Source organism: Micromys minutus, assembly GCF_963924665.1.
Source record: "Micromys minutus genome assembly, chromosome: X".
NCBI classification, from domain to species: domain Eukaryota; kingdom Metazoa; phylum Chordata; class Mammalia; order Rodentia; family Muridae; genus Micromys; species Micromys minutus.
This window is the reverse complement of record NC_137970.1, coordinates 43594629-43619988: the sequence shown is the minus strand read 5'-3', so window position 1 is coordinate 43619988 and position 25360 is coordinate 43594629.

Below are 25360 nucleotides of genomic sequence, written 5' to 3'. Positions count from 1 at the left end.
AATTTCTAGGCAGATACTAGGTACCAATGTTAAATCAGGATCAGATAAACCATCTAAACAGTTCCATAACACCTAAAGAACCAAAATAATAATAATAATAATTAAACAAAAACCCCAGGACCAGATGGGTTCAGTCCAGAATTCTATCAGACTTTCATAGAAGACTGAATACCAATATCTCCAAACTATTCCACAAAAGAGTAAAAGAATGAATACTACCCAACTCATTCTTAAAAGACACAATTACGTACATACATAAACCACACAAGGACCCTACAAAGAAAGAGAGCTTCAGACCAATTTTGCTCAAGAACATTGATTGGAAAATACTCAGTAAAAATATTGCAAACTAAATCTAAGAACACATTAAAACGAATATTCACCATAATCAAGTAGGCTTCATCCCTGAGATGCAGGGATGGTTCAATATACAGAAATCTATTAAAGTAGTCAACCATGTAAACAAACTCAAATTAAAAAAAAAAAACATTATTATCTTTTTAGATGCTGAGAAAGCATTTGACAAAATTCAACACCCCTCCATGTGAAAAGTCTTAGAAAGATCAGGAATTCAAGGCCCATACCTAAACATGTTAAAAGCAATATACATCAAGCTGGAATCCAACATTAAAGTACATGGTGAGAAACAGGAAGCAATCTGACTAAAATCAGACAATTTACCAGAGCAATTAGACAACAAAAGGAAGTCAAAGCAATACAGGTCGGAAAGGAAAAAGTCAAAATATCATTATTTGAAGATGGTATGATAGTATACTTAAGTGACCCCCAAAATTCCACCAGATAACACTTACTGACAAACAATTTCAAGAAAGTGCTTGGTTATAAAATTAACTTAAAGAGATCAGTAGCCTTCTTCTACTCAAAGGATAAACATTCTGAGAGAGAAATTACGGAAAGACACCCTTCAGAATAATCACAAACAAATGAAATACATTGCTGTGATCCAAACTAAACAAATGAAAGATCTGTATTACAAGAACTTCAAATCTCTGAACAAGAAAATTGCAGAAGATCTCAGAAAATGGAAAGATCTCCCATGGTCATGGGTTGGAAGGATCAACATTGTAAAAATGGCTATCTTGCCAAAAGCAATCTAAAGATTCAATGCAATCCCACAAAAATTCCAACTCAATCATTTATAGAGTTAAAAAGTGCAATATGCAAATTCACTTAGAACAATAAAAAACCTAGGATAGCAAAAAAAAAAAAAAAATTCTTAACAATTAAAACCTTTTGGGGGGAATCACCATTCTTGACCTCTAGCTGTATTGGAGATCAATTGTGATTAAAAAAAAATATATCTGCATGTTTTTGGTACAGAGACAGGCAGGTAGCTCAGTGGAATAGAATTGAAGACCCAGAAATGAATCCACATACCTATGGTCACTTTATTTTTGATAAAGGAGCTAAAAACAATTCAATATAAATAGGACAGTCTCTTCAACAAATGGTGTTGGTTCAACTGGCAGACAGCATGCAGAATGATCCTTTCTTAAGTTCTTGTACAAAGCTCAAGTCAAAGTGGATCAAAGACCTCCACATAAAGCCAGGTACACTGAAACTAATAGAACAGAAATTGGGAAAGAGCTTAGAACACATAGGCACAGGGGAAATTTTCCTGAACAGAACACCAATGGCTTATACTCTAAGATCAAGAACCAACAAATGGAACCTCATAAAACTGCAAAGTTTCTATAAGGCTAAGGACACTGTCAAGAAGACAAACAGCAGCCAACATTGAGAAAGAATTGAACATGTGATAGAGGGCTAATATCAAATATGTGCAAAGAACTCAAGAAATTAGACTCTAGAGAATCAAGCAATCCTATTAAAAATGTGCTGTAGAGCTACACAAAAATTCTCAACTGATAAATATTGAATGGATGAGAAGCACCTAAAGATGCTCAGCATCCCTATCATTAGAGAAATGAAAATCACAACAACCCTGAGATCCCACCTCACACCAGTCAGAATAGGTAAGATCAAAAACTTACATGGCAAGGCATGTGGATCAATGGAATAGAATAGAAGATCCAGAAATGAGCCCTCATGTATATGGTCACCTGATTTTCGACAAAGGAGCCGTAAACATTCAATGGAAAAAAGACAGCCTATTTAACAAATGGTGCTGGTCCAACTGGCACTCAGCATGCAAAAGAATGAAAATAGACCCTTTCTTATCCCCTTGTACAAAGCTCAAGTGTAAGTGGATCAAAGATCTCCACATTAAACCAGATACACTGAAACTATTAGATGAGAAAGTAGGGAAAACTTTAGAACATATAGGCACAGGAGAAACTTTTCTGAACAAAACACCAATGGCTCAAGCTCTAAGGTCAAAGATTAACAAATGGGACTTAATGAGATTGCAAAGTTTCTATAAGGCGAAGGACATTGTCAAGAAAACAAAACGGCAGCCAACAGAATGGGAAAAGATCTTTACCAACTCTACATCAGATAGAGGCCTAATATCTAAGGTATACAAAGAACTCAAAAAGTTAGACACCAGAGAATCAAATAACCCTATTAAAAATGGGGTACAGAACTAAACAAAATGTTCTCAGTTGAGGAATATCGAATGGCTGAGAAACATCTGAGGAAGTGCTTGACATCCTTAGCCATCAGGGAAATGCAAATCAAAACAACCCTGAGATTCCACCTCACACCAGTCAGATTGGCCAAGATCCAAAACTCAGATGACAACAGATGCTGGTGAGGTTGTGGAGAAAGAGGAACACTTTGCCACTGTTGGTGGGGTTGCAAACTAATACAACCACTCTGGAAATCAGTCTGGCGATACCTCAGAAAATTGGACATAATACTACCTGAAGACCCAGCTATTCCACTTCTGGGCATATACCCCAGAGACACCTTAGTACACAACAAAGATATATGCACCACAATGTTCATAGCAGGTCTATTTATAATAGCCAGAAGCTGGAAAGAACCCAGATGCCCTTCAGAAGATGAATGGATACAAAAATTGTGGTACATTTACACAATGGAATACTACTCAGCCACCAGAAACAATGACTTGACCAAATTCTTAAGAAAATGGCTGCATCTAGAGAATATCATTCTGAGTGAGATAACCCAGTCACTAAAGAACAGACATAATATGCAGTCACTGATAGTGGGATACTAACCCCCAGAGGCTTGTACTGCCCCCAGAAACAACTCACAGACTGTATGAAGTCCAAGAAAGAAAGAAAACAAAACAAAACAAAAAATCTTTACACAACAAGAAAACTTTGACTATTTTCATGTTACATTTTGTTTTGCATGTACTTTGTGCTCATTGTAACTATTGGGTTTTCGATGCATACAGTCAAACCTTTAAAAAGATCAAGTACTGACTATTTATATAGATTTATGTAAAAATTATTTTAAAATCTGAAAAAAAGTACTGACAGAAATGTATTGTATAATTTTATGCAAAAAGTGCTTGAAATCTGTACATTTATCTTTGTTTTGTAAAATAAAGATGTTAAAAAAATAAATAAAAATTTTCCTGACATAAAAAAAAAAAAAATCTTGCATGGCAGCAGATGCAGGCAAGGATATGGAGAAAAAGGAACACTCCTCCATTGTTGGTGGGATTACAAGACCGTACAACCACTCTGGAAATCAGTCTGGAAGTTCCTTAGAAAATTGCACATAGTACTACCTGAAGACCCGCTATTCTACTACTGGGCATATACCCAAAAGATGCTCCAAGATATAATTAGGTCACATGGTCTACTATTTTCATATCAGCCTTATTTATAATATCCTCAAGTTAGAAAGAACCCAGATGTCCTTCAAATGAGGAATGGATAGAGAAACTGTAGTACATTTACACAATGTAGTACTACTGAGCTATTAGCAACAATGACTTTATGAAATTCTTAGGCAAATGAATAGAACTAGAAACTTCCATTCTGAGTGAAGTAAATTGGTCACAATCAAATCACACATAATGTGCACTCACTGATAAGTAGATCCTAGTCCCCAGAAAGCTCTCACTATCCAAGAAACAATTCACAGACCTTATGAAGTTCAAAAATAAGGAAGGCCAGAATGTGGATGTTTCAGTCCTTCTTATAAGACAGAACAAAATACTTATGGGAGGAAATGCAAGATCAAATAGAGAAGCAGGAAATGAAGAACATGTCATTCATATGCTGCCTCACCCTGGCATCCACCCCATATTCAGCCACAAACTCAAGCACTCTTTTTGATGCCAAGAAGTACTTACTGGCAGGAACCAGATAGGGTTGCCTCTTTAGGGATTCTGCCAGAGTCATACAAATACAGTTGAGCATGGTTGCACAATTGGACTAAACATGGCAACCCCAATGAAGGTGCTAAAGAAAGGACTAAAGGAGCTGAAAGGGGTTGCCACCTCATGGGAAGAACAATGTTATCAACCAACCAAACCTTCCATAACTTACATGGACTAAAACACCAACTGTTGAGGACACATGGAGAGACCCATGTCTCCAGTTGCATATATAATAGTAGAATCAGTGTCTAGCATCAATGTGAGAAGACATCTTTGGTCCAGTGCGGACACGTTTCCCAATTCAGGGAAATGCCAAGGCACTGAGATGCAGAGGGTGAGTGGTTTCACCTTTGTGGAGACAAGTGGAGGGACAGCGAGGCAGGGGAGCAGTGTGGGGGAAGGGGGAAATATTTGAAATGTAAACACAGAAAATATTTAATGAAAAGGGAAAAAAGTATATGTACATTGTAAGGTTAAACTGTTTCTAGAAAATGTGTAACACAGCTATGTGAGATTGCAGCTTTCCTACTATAAAAATTAATATTATATACACAGCAAAAATTGTTTTCAATGTGGAAAACAATTTATCATTCTATGCTTTTAAAATATTCACATTTTCACACATTCCTGTTAACCCTTTGTTCTTATATGGGAATTGGTATTTTTTTTTCATGTTACCATATTAATGGAGCTTTTTAATGAGAAAAACAATGACTTTGTTGGGGACTTAAAGAGACACTGATGTTTATCCTGGTATTTGAGGTTCAAATTTCAAAATTCATTGTCCTCCTTGTGTATAGACTTTCAGCCCCAGTCACTATTACTTGGTTCTCAAAATCATTCTTGGAGGTATTTCTCTTTGTTTTTTTTTTTTTTCTTTTGCTTCAGAATTTTATGTTTTTCCATGTAAGTTGAGTCAAAACATGCTATCCAAATCCTCTTCTTTCTAGGGTAGACATTAAGGACAAGTTTTAGAGTTAAAATATATGGTCAACCTCTTTTTATAAGAAAGTTTAAATATATCTTATTTTGAATAAAATACTCCAAATTTCTATCAGTATATATGAATGATGGAAATAGCAGCTCATTTAAGGCAGAAAAGAGCTTTTAGATTCTACATTTGTAAAAGTAATCTTCCTTTTTCTTTCTCAGCATGGGCTAAAATGCACATTTTATTCTAGTTTTGAATTACAATGAAAAAAGGGGGGGGAATAACACAGTATTTTACATTATTCTCTTATAGATACTGGAACCCTAAGTAGTAAAGGCTCTCTCCTGCATTGTATCATAGAGACAAAACTATGAAAGTTTTGCTACTCAGCAAAACAAAATAGTATAATAAATTCCTAGAAATTCCTAGGCAGAGTTTTGAAAACTGTTAAGCTTATTAGTTTAAAACTGTGATACACATGCAAACTTGGAAAGTGGCAGCAGGAAGATCAGGAGTTCAAGATCATTCTTAGTCACCTAGCAAATTTGAGACCAATCTACATTTTATGAGACTCTAAAAACAAATTTTTAAGGCTTTCCAATAAAAAAAATCTGTCCACATATTTTAAAGCAAATTAAAATACTATGTCTTGGTGTTCCATCTCTGACAATATTTGTTTTGCAAAACTTCAATGTTATAATCATGTCTGATTCAAACATCTAATTATTCTTTTTAGATTATTAATAATCTACCTTAAATTCCCCCGGTGTCTGAAAAACTGGCTTATCATAATGGTTTGTTCAGAACAAAATCCACACTAGGTCAACATTCTACATTAAGTTGATTTGTCTCCTGGAGTATCTTTTAATCTTTAACTTTTGCTGAGATTTGAAGACAAATGACATAAAAAAAGACATTTAAAAAAGTCAGTTGTGAGAAACTAAGGAGGAAATGTGGTTAGCCTTTAACAAGTTTAGAGCCCTAGCTCCTACCTTGTCTTCTCTTTGTTCTGGCTGAAATAGGTGACTGAGGAAACATTAACTGGCCACTACTCCAGACACAGTGAGCATACCAGACCTTGTAAAATCTGTACCTCGATTCTCCATTGCTCCCCAAACTTAGTTAATAAGCTGTTCTTCGGTATTTTCATAGCATAGTATTATAGCTGTTCATTTTGTATAATTGTATTGATATTTAATAATGCCTCTTCTTAACTTTTATAAGTATATTTTAATTGCATATATTATTCTGTTTTATTAGCCCTACATATAAAAATTGTGAATATAAATAGCTTTTTTGAGAATTTTGTACATGAATACTATACTAACATTTTGACACCCTTTCATCCTGCAATTGCTCCATTTCCTCTCACATGTGTGTATATGTATGTGTATATGTGTGTGTTCGTGTGTGTGTGTGTGTGTGTGTGTGTGTGTGTATCTGTGGCTGTGTAGTCGGCTGGGTTCATTTAGTGTTGTTCATCTGTATATGTATTTAGGACTAACCTTCTTGGGTGGATAATCTCTCACAAAGGTGTTCCATGGATAATACTGATTCTCCCTCCCCTAGCAGGTATTGGTTGCCTGTAGTTCTTCATCTAGGGTTTGAACCTTGTTGAATTTCCTTCCTTCCTTCCTTCCTTCCTTCCTTCCTCCCTCCCTCCCTCCCTCCCTCCCTCCCTCCCTTCTTTCCTTCCTTCTTTTTCTCCCTCCCTTCTTTTCTTTCTTTCTTTCTTTCTTTCTTTCTTTCTTTTTCTTTCTTTCTTTCTTTCTTTCTTTCTTTCTTTCTTTCTTTATTTCTTTCTTTCTTTTTCTTTCTTTCTTTCTTTCTTTCTTTCTTTCTTTCATTCGTATTTTCATTCCTTCTCTTTTTCTATTGAAATATTTATTGGTTTTGTCTGGCTTTATTTAGGCAAACATATTGATGACATCTCATGGTTGTAGCTTCCCTGCCATATATAGAAGGCACATCTTACAGTGGATGATGTCTTGGGTCCTTTAGCTCTTATAATGTTTTTGCCTCCATCTTCTGTGGTATTCACTGAGCTTTAGGTATAGAGGTTGATTTGAGATATAAAATTTGAGCCTGAAAACTCCACAATCACATACTCTTTGCAATTTTATAATTAGATCTCTGTAATTATCCTCTATACAGCAAAAAGTAATTGATGAACATCAAGAACAGTATTTGTCTGGAGTATAGAAATAAATATTTAGAATCTAGTTGGGAATTATTTTTATTTAGGAGAAAATGGTTAAGAGTGGATTCTCCTGTAGGGTCTATGGCCCTAGCCACAAATACTTGGATAAATTTAAACTACCAGGCATGAATTCCCTCCTACCGAATGGGTCTTATATTCCTTAGACAACAATTGTCTACCCACAAGATACAATGCCTATTATTTCAATATTAGGCATATCTTGAAGTTCTTAACACTGTTATGATTTGTAGGCATCACAGCTATGTAGGATTACTGGTTATTTTCTCTAGTTGGCAATGCATTTGCATAGCATCTCTAGATTCCATGAGAACTAATCTTCATGGAAAAGGATTCTAAGCTTGATACAGCTTATACAGCCATGTCTTCTATTTAAGTCAGTGGTGTGTAAGAAAATAGGATTATCTCCTTCAAGTTCTGGGAGGCAATCATGGGCAAAAGCAATAGCCTATGTTGTTTTATGAGTCTCTTGTATTCCCCTTACCAACAATTCCAAAGAGGCTTTCCCTTGCCTTGTACTGGCACTTGTCTTAGATACTTCTTGAAAGAATTGCTATTATCTCAAGTGTTATAATTTCATTCAGCTTATATGTGCACATATATATGTGTAGGTGTATTGTGTACATATATGTATATGATGCATATGGATATTTATATAATTTATATTGTATATATATGTCTGTATGTATACATAATATGTATGTATGTGTATGTATACAATATTTTATGTAAAATGGTGTTTCTTTATAATTTTCAAACATCTTTAGTATTATTTAACTCTCCTCTTTTGAAGGAAAAAAACTTTCATTCTTCCCAGTTAAATTTCCCTTTTTCCTTTTTCCTTCCTTATAACATTTTTCTCTTTCTAGTCTGCTTCCAATAGCTTCTTCTTTCCCCACCACTGTCATAGTTCCATTTCATTTTTCAGGATTCTAAGGTTACTCCAAGGCATATACTTAAATTTATAGAGCTAAGATCCACAAACAAGTGAGAACATGTAATTTTTGCCTTTCTGGGTCTGGTTTACCTCAGTTAATATGATATTTTAAACTACATCCATTTATCTGTGTCATGGTGTGTATATGTTTGGCCCAGAGAGTGGCACTATTTGGAGGTGTGGCCCTGTTGGAGTAGGTGTAGTCCAGCTTGAGTAGGTATGTCACAGTGAGTGTGGACTTTAAGACCTTCATCTCAGCTGCCTGGAAGCAAGGATTCTGCTAGCAGCCTTCAGATGAAGACATAGAAGTCTCAGATCCTCCTGCACCATGCCTACTTGGATGCTGCCAAACTCCTGCCCTGATGATAATGGACTGAACTTCTGAACCTGTAAACCAGCCCCAATTAAATGTTCTCGTTGTAAGAGTTGTCTTGGTCACGTTGTCGGTTCACAGCAGTAAAACCCTAACTAAGACAATCTACAAATTTCATCATTTGATTTTTCATTTAAGCTTTTTGGATTGCCAACTGATGGAACCACTTTGTTAATCAGTTCTCAATACATTGAAAAAAATCTATCATAGACCTGGCAAATGACCAAAGAAGGCATCACCCTACTCCACATATACTTTCTTTGCCATACTCATTGCTGTTTCTCAACTGATAAATAGATGATGAAATGTAACACATACATACATACATACATATATATATATATATATATATATATTATTAGAAACTGTTTTTTAACAAGTTTTATGTTGTATGTATATGTGTATAATTATATTGTGATACTATCACAATACTCATATGAAGGTCGTAAGACAATTTGCCAAAGTTGTTTTTTTTCTTCCACCATGTAAGGTCTGGAGAATTAATTCAGGTTTTCAGGCTTGATAACAAGCAGCGTTTTTCACTAAATCACATTGTGTGCTTTCTAAATATCTAAAAACACTTTGACATATTACTTTTTTCCTACTATTCTTGTGAATCTTCAACCATACTATTATAAGATTGTCAATACACTAATAAATTGCTGATTGCATTTTTGTTTGTACTCCATAGTATGAGTGTCATGGGAGTTCACAAATGCCCACGAAGGAAATTCAAGCTCTTAGAAAAAAAGCTGGAGTCTGAATTATTATTTTTTTCATAGCCATATCAACTCTTCTCTTTTTCATATCAACTCTTCTTGCTCATTTCCTTTTCGACCTCAGTTTCTATGAGTTTTATGGTTGGTAGATGTATAACTCTGTGTTTACTGACTTTCAGTCTCATGTCAACATTTTAATAACAAACACACTGAAAATAATTTAGGATGAGAATAAAAGTTTCCCTTATTCATTTTGATAGTCACTAAATGGAGGTGTATAGAAATAGAGCTTTTAGAAACTATTTTGGGTGACTATCTATAGGTATCTTCTCCAACAACAGATATAAATAGCACAGTAAAGTTCAGAGTTTCTAGAACAAGTCTAGAACTACTAACTTACCTATTAGCAGTCAATTGGTGGATTCAAAGACAGATTCCCATTTTCCAAGTTTCCATGAAATCTTGTAACAAAAAATTATATACAGAGAATAGGCAAAGAAAATCTCATATAATTTCCAAAGTCATCAAGGCACAGACCCAGGAAAGATACTGGCCGGTGATGAACACTACTGCTTGCCTTCCCAAACTAGAATATATCCAGATTCTTAGATTCATTTTTGATTCTCTAAAGATCAAAGTCTCTCCTCACATAAATTTAGAAGTTTTTTTTCTTTGTCCTCTGTTTCAGGAGCAAATGTGTCTTGCCAAAGTAGTCACTTACAGAGCAGTCCTCATGTTTTCCTGTTCCATATCCCACGGAATACTTATGTGTGGATTAAAGACACTATGCAGTCCCATGCCATGTTCATATTCCTGGACTTGTGCCATTATATTTGTCACTGAGCTGCTTTGATGGCTATTGTCTTAGAAAAATAAACTTGTAACATTAGCTACGTTTTTTTGCTGTCACCCTTGCTTTTAAGAAAAGAAAAGAAAATGCAAGTCCTGGTTAGAAAGATCAAACACTTTTTTCAAATTGCATACCAACACAGCAACAGACCTTCATTCAAGAGTTGTTTAAATTTTTCTTAAGTAACATTTACTTATTTATTCTTCTCTCATACCATAAACCCAATGGCAGTTTCCTCTCCCATCATTCCTCTTAACCCCTATATCATGTCCACTCTCCTATAGGCTGATTCTTCTTGTTTCCCTTCAAAAGAGAGCCTACATCACAGGGATATATATCAATTGAACCTGGCATGATAAATTATAGTAAGACACTGGATAATAAATCCTCACATCAAATATGAAGGGTAAAACCAAAGAATCATGGCTTCAATGACGGCACATGTGGCAGAATTCCTATATCATAGTCTCTATTGCTATCTAGGTATACAACTTAGAAAGTCTTTGATCTTCCGATCTAGGACTTCAATTTTCCTTTCACAATAGCAAGGAAGACATAATGATACCAACCCGCAATGTCTTCTCTCTCCATATGTATATGTGTATGTGTGTGTGTGTGTGTGTGTGTGTGTGTGTTTGTGTATATTTCCAAAATTTATTTAGTGCTTCATGTATAATATTTGCATGCACAGAGACATCCATCAGAGCATGACAAACCTACCTGTGGTCACACCACAGGAGAAGAATCTCTTTGAGCAGCTACCAACTACCAATCAACTGGACTTAGTAAGGATTCAGGACTCTTCCCACTCAATCACGAAATGTTGACTGGTTTGACTTTGTGTGTGTGTCTTATGCAGCCTCCCTCCCTCCCTCTCTCCCTCCCTCCCCCCCCCTTTATCTCTCCTCTTCTCCCTGCTCCTGTATGGTCCTCAAGCCTTAGAGAAGGGTAAACATGTTGTATTACTTTCTTCTTTATCCAATCACTAAAAATTAATGACCCAAACAGCATAAATTTATTATCTCCCAATCTTTGGGATTAAATTGAACTCTCTTGCATAATATAGGATAATATACAATCTGGTTTTTTTTCATGTTCTTCTATGATTGAGTTTATTGTAGAGGAAAGTAACTGAAATTGGTTGGATAAAGAAAGGAGTTAGACAGAAATATCCTCAGCTTCTATCCGCAAGCCTTAGCAGCCCAGCCATGGGTCTGCACGGTTCTTTCACATCAGAAAGTTAATCTTTCGAGCCATTTCCATGTTGTAGATACCCAGGCACTTTTTTTCTTACCACTTTATTTTTTTTAAAAAAAAGAGGGATACATATACAGATTTTAAAGGCATTTTGGCATAACAGTATATGAATATTTTTGTCAGTACTTAATTATTTTAGATGTTTGATAGCATGTATAGAAATCCCACTAGTTACCATAAGCATGAAGTACATGTAGGACAGAATGTAACATGGAAACAGATTTCTTGTTGAGTATAGATTAAGCATAATGATCTGCAAATACCAAAAATTGCCACAAGGCTATTATCTTAGCTCTTGGATTATTAATTATTTGAGGTCCAGGTGTACCACACTCTGAGAGGGTGCTATACATTTAATTTTTTCCTAAGAAAGACTGAGGCTTTCTTTCTTTTCTTTTTTCTTTTCTTTTCTTTTTTTTGGGGGAGGGGCTTTATATTTCTTGAGCTTCATATAGCCTGTGAGTTGTTTCTGGGGTATTCAGAACTTTATGGGGTTAGTATCCAATTATCAGTGACTGCATATTATGTCTGTTCTTTTGTGACTGGTTGATCTTACTCGGGATGATATTCTCTAGATGCATCCATTTTCTTAGGAGTTTCTTTAAGTCATTGTTTCTGATAGCTGAGTAGTACTCCATTGTGTAAATGTACCACAATTTTTGTATCCATTCATCTACTGAAGGACATCTGGGTTCTTTCCAGTTTCTGGCTATTATAAATAGGCCTCTATGAACATTGTGGTGCATGTGTCCTTATTGTATGTTGGAGCATCTCTGGGTCATATGTCCAGCAGTGGAATAACTGGATCCTCAGGTAGGACTATGTCCATTTTTCTGAGGAACTGCCAGACTGAGGTCAAGATTGGTTGTACCAGTTTACAACCCCACCAGCAGTGGAGAAGTGTTCCTCTTTCACCACATCCTCGCCAGTATCTGCTGTCAATTGAATTTTTGATCTTAGCCATTCTGGTTGGTGTGAGGTGGAATCTCAGGGTTGTTTTGATTTGCTTTTTTCTGATGACTAAGGATGTCGAGCACTTTCTTAGATGCTTCTCAGCCATTTGATATTCCTCAATTGAGAACTTTTTGTTTAGTTCTGTACACTTCCAGAAACTTTGCAATCTCATTAAGTCCCATTTCTCGATCTTTGACCTTAGAGCACAAGCCATTGGTGTTCTGTTCAGGAAATTTTGCCCTGTGCCAGGCACTCTTTATAGCTCTCCCTGTGGCGGTGGTGGAGGTGGCAGCGGCGTTGGTGGTGGCAGTGGCTAAGGTGGAGGCAAGGCTTCTCATTGTAGTGTAGTCACTTTATGATGTCAGTAAGCCTGTCGGTGATGAGAATTCTGTTCCTCAACACCTTCCACCACCCCCCCCCCCGCCCTGCCTAGAACCATCAGGGCCCTGGCTGTGTAGTTCAGATGTTTAGCCATGGCCTCCTATTTAAATCTTCATTTGTCTGGACCTATAGACTGGGACCTCCAAAATAGGACTCAGTAACCCTCCATGATAATATACCATCTTAATATCTCTTACAATATCTGAAGAGTCATTTTGGGTATGTAAAGTAACATATTCATGGTTCTTTAAGACACACTGTGGACATCGTTGGGGCATTTTACCACAGTAAGAATTTTATTTTCAGATGAATAAAGAGATTAAAAAAAAAAAAAACCTGCCTTCTGAATTTTTTTTAAAATCATAATATAATTCAAACATAATAGCAAGTGAAAAATCCTGCTATAAAATGGGTACACTATATTATTTACAGTGTGAGTCAGCTTTATGTCTTACATGGAAAGTGAGGAATGCTACATCTTTTTTTTTAAACAACTTTATTTTACAAAACAAAGATAAATGTACAGATTTTAAACATTTATTGCTTAAAATTATACATTTTTGTCAGTACTTTTTTCAGATTTTAACATAATTTTTTTTGATCTTTTTTTTTTGTTTTTTTTAAGATTTATTTATTTATTTATTTATTTTTAAACAACTTTATTTTACAAAACAAAGATAAATGTACAGACTTTAAACATTTTTTTGCTTAAAATTATACATTTTTTGTCAGTACTTTTTTTCAGATTTTAACATAATTTTTATATAAAACTATATGAATATATTTTTTAGTCAGTACTTGATTTTTTTCAAGGTTTGGTTGAATGCCTTGAAAACTTAATAGTTACAATGAGCTAAAGTACATGTAAAACAAAATGTAACATGGAAATAGTTAAAGTTTTCTTGTTTTGTAAATATTTTTTTGTTTTGTTTTCTTTATTTCTTAGACTTCATACAGTTTGTGAGTTGTTTCTGGGGTAGTGCAAGCCTCTGGGGTTAGCATCCCACTATCAGTGACTGCATATTATGTCTGTTCTTTTGTGACTGGGTTATCTCACTCAGGATGATATTCTCTAGATGCAGCCATTTTCTTAAGAATTTGGTCAAGTCATTGTTTCTGGTGGCTGAGTAGTATTCCATTGTGTATATGTACCACAATTTTTGTATCCATTCATCTTCTGAAGGACATCTGGGTTCCTTCCAGCTTCTGGCTATTATAAATAGAGCCGCTATGAACATTGTGGTGCATATATCTTTGTTGTGTATTAAAGTGTCTCTGGGGTATATGCCCAGAAGTGGAAAAGCTGGGTCTTTAGGTAGTACTATGTCCAATTTTCTGAGGTATCGCCAGACAGATTTCCAGAGCGGTTGTATTAGCTTGCAACCCCACCAACAGTACAAAGCTCAAGTGTAAGTGGATCAAAGATCTCCACATTAAACCAGATACACTGAAACTATTAGATGAGAAAGTAGGGAAAACTTAGAACACATAGGCACAGGAGAAAATTTCCTGAACAAAACACCAATGGCTCAAGCTCTAAGGTCAAAGATTAACAAATGGGACTTAATGAGATTGCAAAGTTTCTGTAAGGCTAAGGACATAGTCAAGAAAACAAAACGGCAACCAACAGAATGGGAAAAGATCTTTACCAACACCACATCAGACAGAGGCCTAATATCCAAGGTGTACAAGGAACTCAAAAAGCTAGACACCAGAGAATCAAATAACCCTATAAAAAATGGGGTACAGAGCTAAACAAAACGTTTTTAGTTGAGGAACACCGAATGGCCGAGAAACATCTGAGGAAGTGCTCGACATCATTAGCCATCAGGGAAATGCAAATCAAAACAACCCTGAGATTCCACCTCACACCAGTCAGATTGGCCAAGATCCAAAACTCAGATGACAGCAGATGCTGGCGATGCTGCGGAGAAAGAGGAATGCTACATCTTACTAACTGTATTACTTAAAATATCGTCCATGGAGAAATTCAGAAGCAAAACATTTCTTTGTTCTAACATGGAAATAAAATTTAAAAGTTGTCAAATGTTCAGCAAACACATAAACCAAAGCTTTGTCTCCTCATCCCTCTTCTAATTCTTCTATACTCAAGTCATTCATTTATCTTCTCATTCTCCTAGACAATATTTTCACATGACTATATACATTTAATGTATGTACACATGCATGTGGAAACACAGAGTTTGTTTCATGAATAATACCTTAGATCTGTTGTCTTAGAAGCAGCATATTTCCTTGCATTCTGAAAGCCATATTGCTATAAAGGAAGCAAGTAAAACTTCCCAGATTCTCTCATTATTTTGGAATATTTCTACCTACTTCCATTCATATTTTTAATGTCTCCTTATGAACTGTAAGCTATTGTTGTAAATATGTTTATATGCCTCCTCTTAGTAAAATGAATTTGAAAGAATTTAAGTTAGTTGTTTTCTTTAACTTAATAGGTGTCTACAATTAGTAAATTGCCCCTCCCACCCCTATTCTTTTTGTCAGATAGTAATACATGGTGGGTTGATGTCTCTTATATAACCTCTTTAAAATTCTGAAGAGTGACATATAAATTGTTCTGTTTCTAAGATGATATATGCACATCAGAATGAAAGGCTACCAGCTGAGAGGAATTTATGGCTATTTTCTTTCCATTTCCAAGTATTTTCTGATGCATATAGATTAGCTTTGTTTAACCATTTCTGTTATAGTGATGGTGGTATGGTTTGAGTACCAAGTGTTCCTTATATTCTTATATTGAAAGCTTGGCCCCTAGCTGGTGATGTTATTTGGGAGATAAATCATTTTACCTGAGGGAATTGGTCCACTGGACAGCTGCTATTCTTTAGGGTTTTTATCTTATATCAGCCCTCTTCTCTGCCTATATAACATGGCTACCATGAGTCAGGCAGCTGTTCTTTACCATGCCCTTCTCTTGTGATGTTATAACTCCTGTAAAACCTACACACAGTTCAATTTGAAAAGTCTGATCTGAAATTGCAAACTTTTGTAAGATTTGGTTTTCTATGAGCAAAATACTTGACAGAAAATCTTAAGAGAAGAGATCACTTATTGTGACTCATAACTTCTCAGTGTTCAGCGGATCGATTAGTTCAGGCCACAGCAGGCAATGACTCAGAGAAAGGGAACTCGGGATCCTGGTTATTCATTCCCTTTTCAACATTATTCTAGTATATTCCAAGCTTATGGCATGGTATGGCCCATGTTTATGATTGGTCTTCTCTATTCACTTAAACATTTTTGAAAATACCCTCAAAAACACACTCATAGGTGTACCTCACAAACTTTAGGTAATTCTAAACCCCGTTAAAATGACCATTACATTAAACTTTATTACTCCTTTTAGTCAAGATGACAATTACATTAAACTATAAGACTCCTTTTTTTCCTCTAGTGTTTATCACATAGAAACTGAGTAACAGGGAAAGTATTTATGATATTCAGTTGTGACTATAGACTTGACTTGCTTGAGAGATGCCTAATATGAATATATTATAAACACACAATTGCATCTGAAAAAATCTGTTTGCTTGCTACCAAGTAACTCTGTATCTTAAACTCTTTCTTCCTCCTCATACACAGTGATTCTGAGTCTTTGAAAAACTGGGTACAGCAAACATTTTTCAATTATGCCTGAGTGTTGTGCAGTGTCTTGCTCTCTATATCTTGCTCAGTTATTGCTCTCTGTGTTAATTGTTATCTATTGCAAATAGAAGCCTCTTTGCTGGGGGTTGAAAGATGTATTAATCAATGGGTATAGAGGCAGGTCATTAGAAGTTGATGCAGAATAATAGTAACAGAATCCCCCCCTAAGGCCTATGTCATATATTGCCATAACTTCTTGGCCCTGATGGTGGTACCAAGTTTGATGATAGTTTCATCTTGTGCAGAAAGCTTGATTATAATCAGAAAGTTATTACTTCCGTGATGCTTGTGCAACTATTACACAGGTATGTATGTTTGGCCATGTCAGTTATTAGTGTAACTCACAGGGTACACAGCTGCATATAACTGATTGTTTTTCTTCTTGGGTAGCATGCATAGCACCATGCAGCATTATGATAACCAGCCAATGGGGATGAAACTTCCTAGCAAGTACCAACTTGATTTCTTCATGTTTTATGAGTCAACTGGATGTTACTGTTGAGTTCTGGAGGATAAAGGAAGGCAATGGCAATCACATATAATGTTTAAGAATGTTCTAAACCAAAATGAAATGAATACTTGTAGAAACTATGTTTTCCATACCAAATGAACTGGCGGTAACATTGACTCTCTGACTAGACTCAGAAATGTTCACATAAAATATTCATTTAAAATTGCAATATTAATGTACTGTGATTTAACTAAACTGAGACGTTGCTGGGCTACTGTCAAATAATACTCTCTTTTATTTGGGGAAGTGATGCTGACTCAAGAATCAGAAATCAAAATTATATTTTTATGTGCTCTTACCAGTAATTACAAAACTACAACATGATATTAAAATCCCCACAGTACAAAAAGCTCAAAATTCAGAATAACAGAAAGTAACCGTTTCCTTGTTTATGTGTCAACATTAGATTCCCTGTAGCCCATATTCAACACACCTTTATGTCTAGAGTAGTCTAAATGTACATCCTTATAGTTTTTCTGATACTTCAGACTCAGTGAAGCTCTTTAAGTAACATTGGGGTAGTTGGAAAGCATAGATTTGTGGTTACAAAAAAATAAAAAATCAAAAACTGGATCTAGGGTTGCCCTGAATACAATTTTTTTCTCTTTGGTTTGTCAGATTAAACTCCATATTTTGAATCTCAGTTGCTGTATCTCAGAATGTCAACAATCTCATTTTATGAAAAGAATAACAACTTTCTAAATATCATTTCCCAACTTTTAATACTTTTCTTGAACACAGTACATATTCTTTATTTTCTGTTATCAAATATAAGCACCTTAAAACTCACCTCTCTTGGGTTATTTTCAATGATTTCTACAAGGAAAATGCTGCAAAGCCAAGAATTTTACTCATTTTGTTTTGTCTATTAACATAATTTAACACTCTGAGAAATCGAAGCTTATCTTACAACAGAAGTTTCTAAATATTTGTTAGAAAAATGAATCAAGACCTACAGCTTGTAATTTGGTTTTCATGAAAACAGTAATGAATCATGCAAGGTTGTGAACACAATGTTCTGAAACTGTGACTGAGTTCCAGGGCCACAGCATACAAACGTGTAAATTGGAAACTGCATGAAAGCACCCTGCCAAGCAAGAGAGTTGGTACTTAAATTTAGAGTGTTAGATCTTCCCATAACAAAGATTAACATCTTCACAGAAAGGTACATTTTAAATTTCCACAACCGGTTCTGCTTCTATGGTCTTTGTTTGCCTGGGAGAGATGTTTTTGTTATATTAATAAAGGTACTGCATGCAACTACCTTGCATGGAGAAGCATTTTCTCATTGTCCATTTTTTATAGTATCATGTAAAGCTTGCTACATGATAGACAACAAAAAATCCCTGTAGGTAGATATGGATAAAGATTAGAGAGTTGCCTTTCTTCATTATTTCTCACTGCTTTTTGCAGTACATTAGGGCATCAAAGACAAGGTCAGCAGGGTAAGAAATACAGTATGTGTACAATTTCTACTGCTTTGATAAAGGAATGGTTTTATAATATGTTAACAATGTTATTGCACTAGTTAAGCTGGCTGTAAAATAATCAATTATTGTAACATTGGTGTCAGTAAATATATTGACCAGTTGACTAATATGATACTTCTTTAAGGGTAAAAAAAGAAAATAAATGCAATAAACCATATAATTGAGCAAAAGCAGTACTGTGAAGATCCATATTGTTTCCTTCTGCTTAGCTCTCTTCAAAGATAAAGATCATTAGATGCAAAGGCTTAATCAAAGTAATGAAGTGATTTTATGATCTGCTAAAACTTATAAATCTCAAAGTACTCTGAATAAAGAATCATAGTTAAAATTCTTTGTCACACTATTTGACTTTTTCTTTTAAATGATTGGTCTTTTACAAGAAAGGGGTATTTCCTCACAAAAGAAAATTCTTACAGTGAATCTTTAGCATTAGGCAAATGTACGGATGGCTGCAAATGCATTTTCCTGCTTGTTTTTGTGGAATAATGAGCCTGCAAACAATTTTCAAGGTACTGAGTGGGTGTGAATAACAGCCCTAGACCAGTACAGGGCTCGGCTTTCACTTCACCACCTGGATTCAGAAAATCTAAAACCAAGGAACAAAACAGAGACATATATTCTTTTAGTAAATATTTGTAAAATCTAATTCACAAATGTGAAAATTTTTAAGAGAATGTGTGTTTGTACATGTTCATGTGTGTGTACCTATCTATGTGCTTGTGTTTGTGAGTGTGCATGTGTGCGTGTGTTCATGTGTGTTCAGGTGTGGTGTGTTTGTGTGTGTGTGTGTGTGTGTGTGTGTGTGTTTGCAGATATGTCTGACACAGTGCATTTGTGGACCTAAAAGAATGTCCTCAGACGCTGTTCTTCACCTTCGCCCATATTTGAGTTTATTCTGTGTCATTCAGCACTGTATATATTTCAGATAATAGGGTGAAAGAACCACAGGATTCTGGGAATTCTCATATCTCTGCTTTCTATCTCAACTTCAGACTGCTGGAATTACCAATGAGCCTCAAATTCTTCCATGCATTCTGGGGATCTGAACTGAAGTCCTCACATTTGCATGGTAAGTGCTTTACCTGCTGAGCCATTTCCTCAGTCTGATAAGAGAATTTTAATCTCAGAAGGTAGCAAGTTGTAGAAAAATCAACAAGAGTAAGAGGATTATGTGTAGCAGACCACAAAGCAATAATGCACAATTCTTCAGTAAGAAAAGCAAGTAAAGATGAAGTGCAGGAATTTCTCTTCGAGACTAGTTTTAAAATAGCACATGACAGCACCATATCTTGCATTAGCCAGTTAAGGACAGAAATTTAATAACTGCCTTCAAGTGTATGAAGGGCCATTATGTTGACAGTTATTTTCTCTGCAGAGACTGAATTCTTGGAACTACAGGAAAATTTAAAATCTTAAAGATGATCACAGAGATTGTCTTGAGAAATGTTAGAATTGAGAGAATTTCTCTACAGAAAGCCAGAGAAACAGCTTCATGTATTGGAGGGGGGTGGTCAGATAGTAAAACTAAAATTGAGAACATTTTAACTGGAACTAATAAAAATTAATTTGTGAGTAAAAATTTTTAAACTTACTGAAAGGCCAGTACATATATGTTTTGACGATATTGTCTACCCAAAATGCTCTAGGTGATGTGCTGTTGTATTAGTACTCCAATATGTAGGTAAACTTATGTTTGAAGAAATGTTAAGAGAGGAGAAGGTCAATAATAAGCGAAATAATTGAACATAAATATTTCTATATAATTTTGTATTTATTTGCTAACCTCATATACACCAATTTTAGGCTAAGGCTCAGGGACGTTTGCCTCTAAAGTCAATACTCTTCAGCATTGTGGGAGTGAAGCAAACTTCTATAGGCAAAATTGTGCTGGATTAGGAGTCTGGAAATTTTGCTTCTGCTTTTGAGTCTGCCATTAAGAGGCCATCTGATTTTAGAACTGTCCCTGCTCCTTGTGTTCCTATTTTCATATAACACTGTAAAGCACAAATAGTGTTTCTGTAGCAAATTTGGAACAACTCATCTTCCTGGGACTCTGCTTAAAGAAATAAGGGTTATCACTCAGAATTTATCATTCTCCTTCCCTATTAGTTTTCATACAAGTACATATGTAAAGACAGCATGCTGAAGAAGTTACATTTATCTTATTCATGTAAAGCTATGACAGATCAGAAAAACTGAAATGGAAGGGAGAAAGCACATGCTCAAAGTTACCTAAGTAAGATGTACATAGTTAGGAATTAAAACAACATTGCTAAACATCATAGTAGAGGCTACTTCATTTGCTATTAAAATCTGCCCAACTGATACCAGCTACACCCATTTCTTACAGCCTACTTAAACTGTTTTTCCTTCTTTATTATTTCCCCCATAGTTCCCAGAAGCTGAAGTCAGTACTTCTCCTGCATTACCTGTCTCTTGTAGCATCCATCACTGTATACTAGAGTTTTCTTTGAAACACTTTAATATTTGATTTTCATCAGACAAACCTATTATTTGTATTTAGGCCTTTGTAACACAATTTTTACAATTTCCCCATTTATGTTATAGAACTGGATGCAATCCAGTAGGCAGCTCTGTAGCACAGGGATCCTAAATTGCCCTTGTGTTTTCTACTTCCTTGATGTTCTTCTCTCATCTTTGACTCACTCTGTTCCCCATGCTTCTTCCCTATCATTTCTTCATATAAGTACATCGGTTACAGTGTCTTATTAATATACTTATTCTTCCTTAGTCTTGTCCAAGTACATTTACTGCCTCCTTTTGAACTGAAACAGTAATAAGTGCTGGCACCATGCAATTTATTACTTTGCATTTGCTAGCTTATATTATTCAGGAATTATCCTGTGTAGATCTTGGGTTCTCTACTAGGTGGGAGAAGAAGAGTAGCACCAAACTCCTTCCATTCCCTATGGCTTCAGGTGTCACTGAAGTACACACACATCATCATCATCATCATCATCATCATTAATCATCATCATCATCATCAACACTTATGTTATTAAGATAATACTGAAGAGAAACATAAGGGGGTATTTGTGCATGTGGTAGGAGGTGAGTGTGATTGCATGTGCATGTATGTATATGTTTGTGAGCATGTACATGTGTATATATGACTTTCTATCTTTTTCTCTATGTGCTTGGCTGTCCGTTGTTACCTTACATATAACTGGAACAATAGTGTGACCTTATGTGCCTGGTTAATTTCATTTAAAATTATATTTTTAATGTTCATTCATAATGTAGTAGTTCATTTCATTTTATTATTGAATAAATACATATGTATAAATATAGTACATACTGTTTCTCCATCTACTACCTGGTGAAATCCTTTCTGTTTCCCCTTACTGACCCTTAAGGTTAATGTTGCTCCTCTGTATACAAACTTCAAGCCAAGTTTGTCCTGTACAATTTGTACTAAGTCCCAGCCTGGTGACTCAACTTGATCCTATCCTATTCACACCCCTTTTAACCTCAGATCTAGCCTGAGTTCCACATCCACTGCCTTAGCCTAGTCTGGTGATCCCTACCTACACCATTCTTGAACTCCATGATTGGGTCAGGATTCATAACCTGTTGTCTACCTGTTTCATTTTGCCTATGCTATGTCTAGTCTATATGTCCGGTCTGGTTCACCCAGACTACATCTGGGCAAAACTTAGCAAGTCTACATGATCCTTCTGAATTCTCAAATCTTAAAATCTAGCTTGTGTCCCACATATAGTGCTGTATTTATGTCTTCTGAACTCATACTTACCACAACCTCCAAGGGCAAGGGTATATATCCTGCATTATATTCCAGGCTTCTGCATCTATCTGATTTAATGTCATCCAGGAATACCAAACCTACAGATCCAGGCTAAAGAGATCATTCTGTACTCTAACCCAGCATTCTGTATCCACATCAGACACAAATCAATGCAATAAATCCACATTCACAGGGCTCACTGCAAAAATATGAAAGATCAGTTATAGCACACTTCACCAATCTACCATTTATGTAGAAGTATTTTTAATGAGAACTGCATAGTGAACTCTAAGACACATAATTTAAATGGACAGTCAGAAATGTCATCAAATATTCAAAGAATTTAAAGAAGAAACAAGTAGATAACTCAGTAAACTTAAATGACTTTCAGCAAAGTGACAGGATGAAAAATCAACTCACAAAAAGCAATAACCTTTGTATTATAACACCAACAAATTCACAGAGGTATCACTCCCACTCACACTAGCCTCAAAGAAATAAAGCAGGAGTAAACTTAAGCAAGGTGAAAAATGTTTACAATTAAAACTGTATATCTATGAAGAGAGAGATTGAGAAACACATTAGGAAATGGAAAGACCTTCCTTAAACATAGAGTGGCAAAATTCATATTGTGAATACAACCTTTCTACACAAAAGCAATGTACACATTTAATGAAATCCAAATCAAAAATCCTAACAAAATTCCTCACAGTAGAACAAAATTATTTTTAAATTCACATTAAACTACAAAATACCCCAGATAGCCAAAAAAAAAAAACCTAGTAAATTAATATGTTCAGGAAAATATCCTTACAATTTTCAAGTTATATTACATAGTATTTATATCAAAAACAGCCTGATACTGCACAAAATAAGTGTGTATACCAATGAATCAAAATAGAAAACCCAAATATGAGAACACATATCAATAGCCATCTAATATTTGACAGAGACAAAATCATGGATTTGACAAAATACAGCATCTTCAACAAATGTTTCTAGGAAATCTGGATATCCAAATAACAAAAAAATTATATATATATATATATATATACCCTTGCACAAAATAATTAATTATTTCAAGTGGTTCCAAAACCTCATTTTGAATCCTAAAAACTGCTAGAAGTAAGGTAGGTAGTGCTCAAAAAGTTACAGGTGTAGAAAAGAATTCTTTCAATAGGACTTTTTTTGCCCAAGAAATAAGGTTAAAATTTGTGAGACCCCAGAAAACTGAAAAGCTTTTGTACATCTAAGAAAACAGTCAGTAAAGTAACAAGAAAGTATACAGAGTAGAAGAGAAGCTTTGTAACTTGTACATCTGACATAGGATTAATATCCAGAGTCTACAGAGTGCAAAAACCAGAGTCAAGAAAAAAAATGTACTCCATTAGATGCAGTCTACGAATCTGAACAGAGTTCTCAATAGAGGGAAAAAATGGCTAGAATATACTCAAATTGCTCATCTTATTTTTATTTTTTTTGCAATTTTGTGAATGCAAACTAAACTTCGAGGTTTCTTCTTATTCCAATTATATTGTCTAAGGTCAGACAAACAACAGACAACAATTCTGAGAAGAATGTAGGGAAAAGGGAACCTCGTTGAATTTGGGAGAAATTGCAAACTGGTGCACATGCTCTGATAGAGAGTTCTCAAAAGTAATTCTACCATATGATCTACCTATATCACTTCTTGGGATATACCCAAGAAACTCCTCATAGGAAATCTCCCAGCAGTGTACATTGCCATCCTGTTTACAATAGCTACAAAATGCAATCTCTACCATTTCAGATTTGCATATGTAAACTAGAGTGATAAAGAGAAACTAAGAGGAAAAGGGATCATTGCTTGTTGAAGAAAGGGGCACCAGAGAGAGAAGCAGCAGAACAAGTGTGATGTGAAGGGAAAGGGAAAGGAGGTCAGTATAGAAGGAGAAGAAAGGAGCAGGATAAATAACACTAATGGTGTTTTCTGCTTTTAAGCCTTAAGAAATCACATTATTTTGTATTTACCTAAATTTCTTTGAGAGATAGAGATAGATAGATAGAGATAGAGACAGAGACAGAGACAGACAGACAGAGACAGAGAGAGAGAGAGAGAGAGAGAGAGAGAGAGAGAGAGAGAGAGAGAGAGAGAGAGAGAGAGAGAATAGTTTAAATGAATCTATGCTACTTGGACTGACAATGCCCCTACCTCCTCTAAGAGCCATAAGCTATCTAACAAAATCTTCAATAAAAAGCATGAGAAACCTCCTTCTTAGTTGTTGGCCAACTCAGTCTATCATAATCCCAAATCGATATTAGGCTCTTGCTTTTGTTTCCCTCCCAGACTATGTAAAAGTCCATTGTTGCTAATACCATGTACTCTATTCACAGCACTCGAAGAATCAAGCTGTTGATAATCTGACAGCATTCTCATTGAACACTAGTTTTTATAGTATTAGGAGACAATATATAAGCTGCCAATTGAAGCAAACAATCAATGGTTCTATCGCTGTGACTCCTATGGACAACAACAAAAATCAATATGGTAAGATATCTCTAAGGCTGTTCTCATATCTTAGTATACTACATGAGCTATACTCATATCTTAGTAGTAAATAAGAGCTATCTGATTAGATTTAGGACTACTTACCAAGATGAAAATTATGTCTGGTTCTGAAAACTCATAGTATCTGTGACATCATGGATCTTAAAGAACCTATTGCTATTACTTTTCTAAACCAGTATAATTCCAAAATGCCTTATAAGTGTATCTCTTACCTCTCATCATTGAAGCTTCTCTTTGTAGAAAAAGCCATTATGGAACACAATAACTGATCAAAATACAAAGTACAACTGATTATGGGTTGCCCAGTCCAAATTGATGCATTTACAACACAGCCAGCACACCTAACTCATAGAACATCATGGAAGAGGAGGCATAAATATTACAAGTGCCAAAGGAATAGAAAGTATGCTGTAAGAGATTGTTTCTCCTAGAAAGTATAAGGAAGGTACATCATGAAAACTCAAC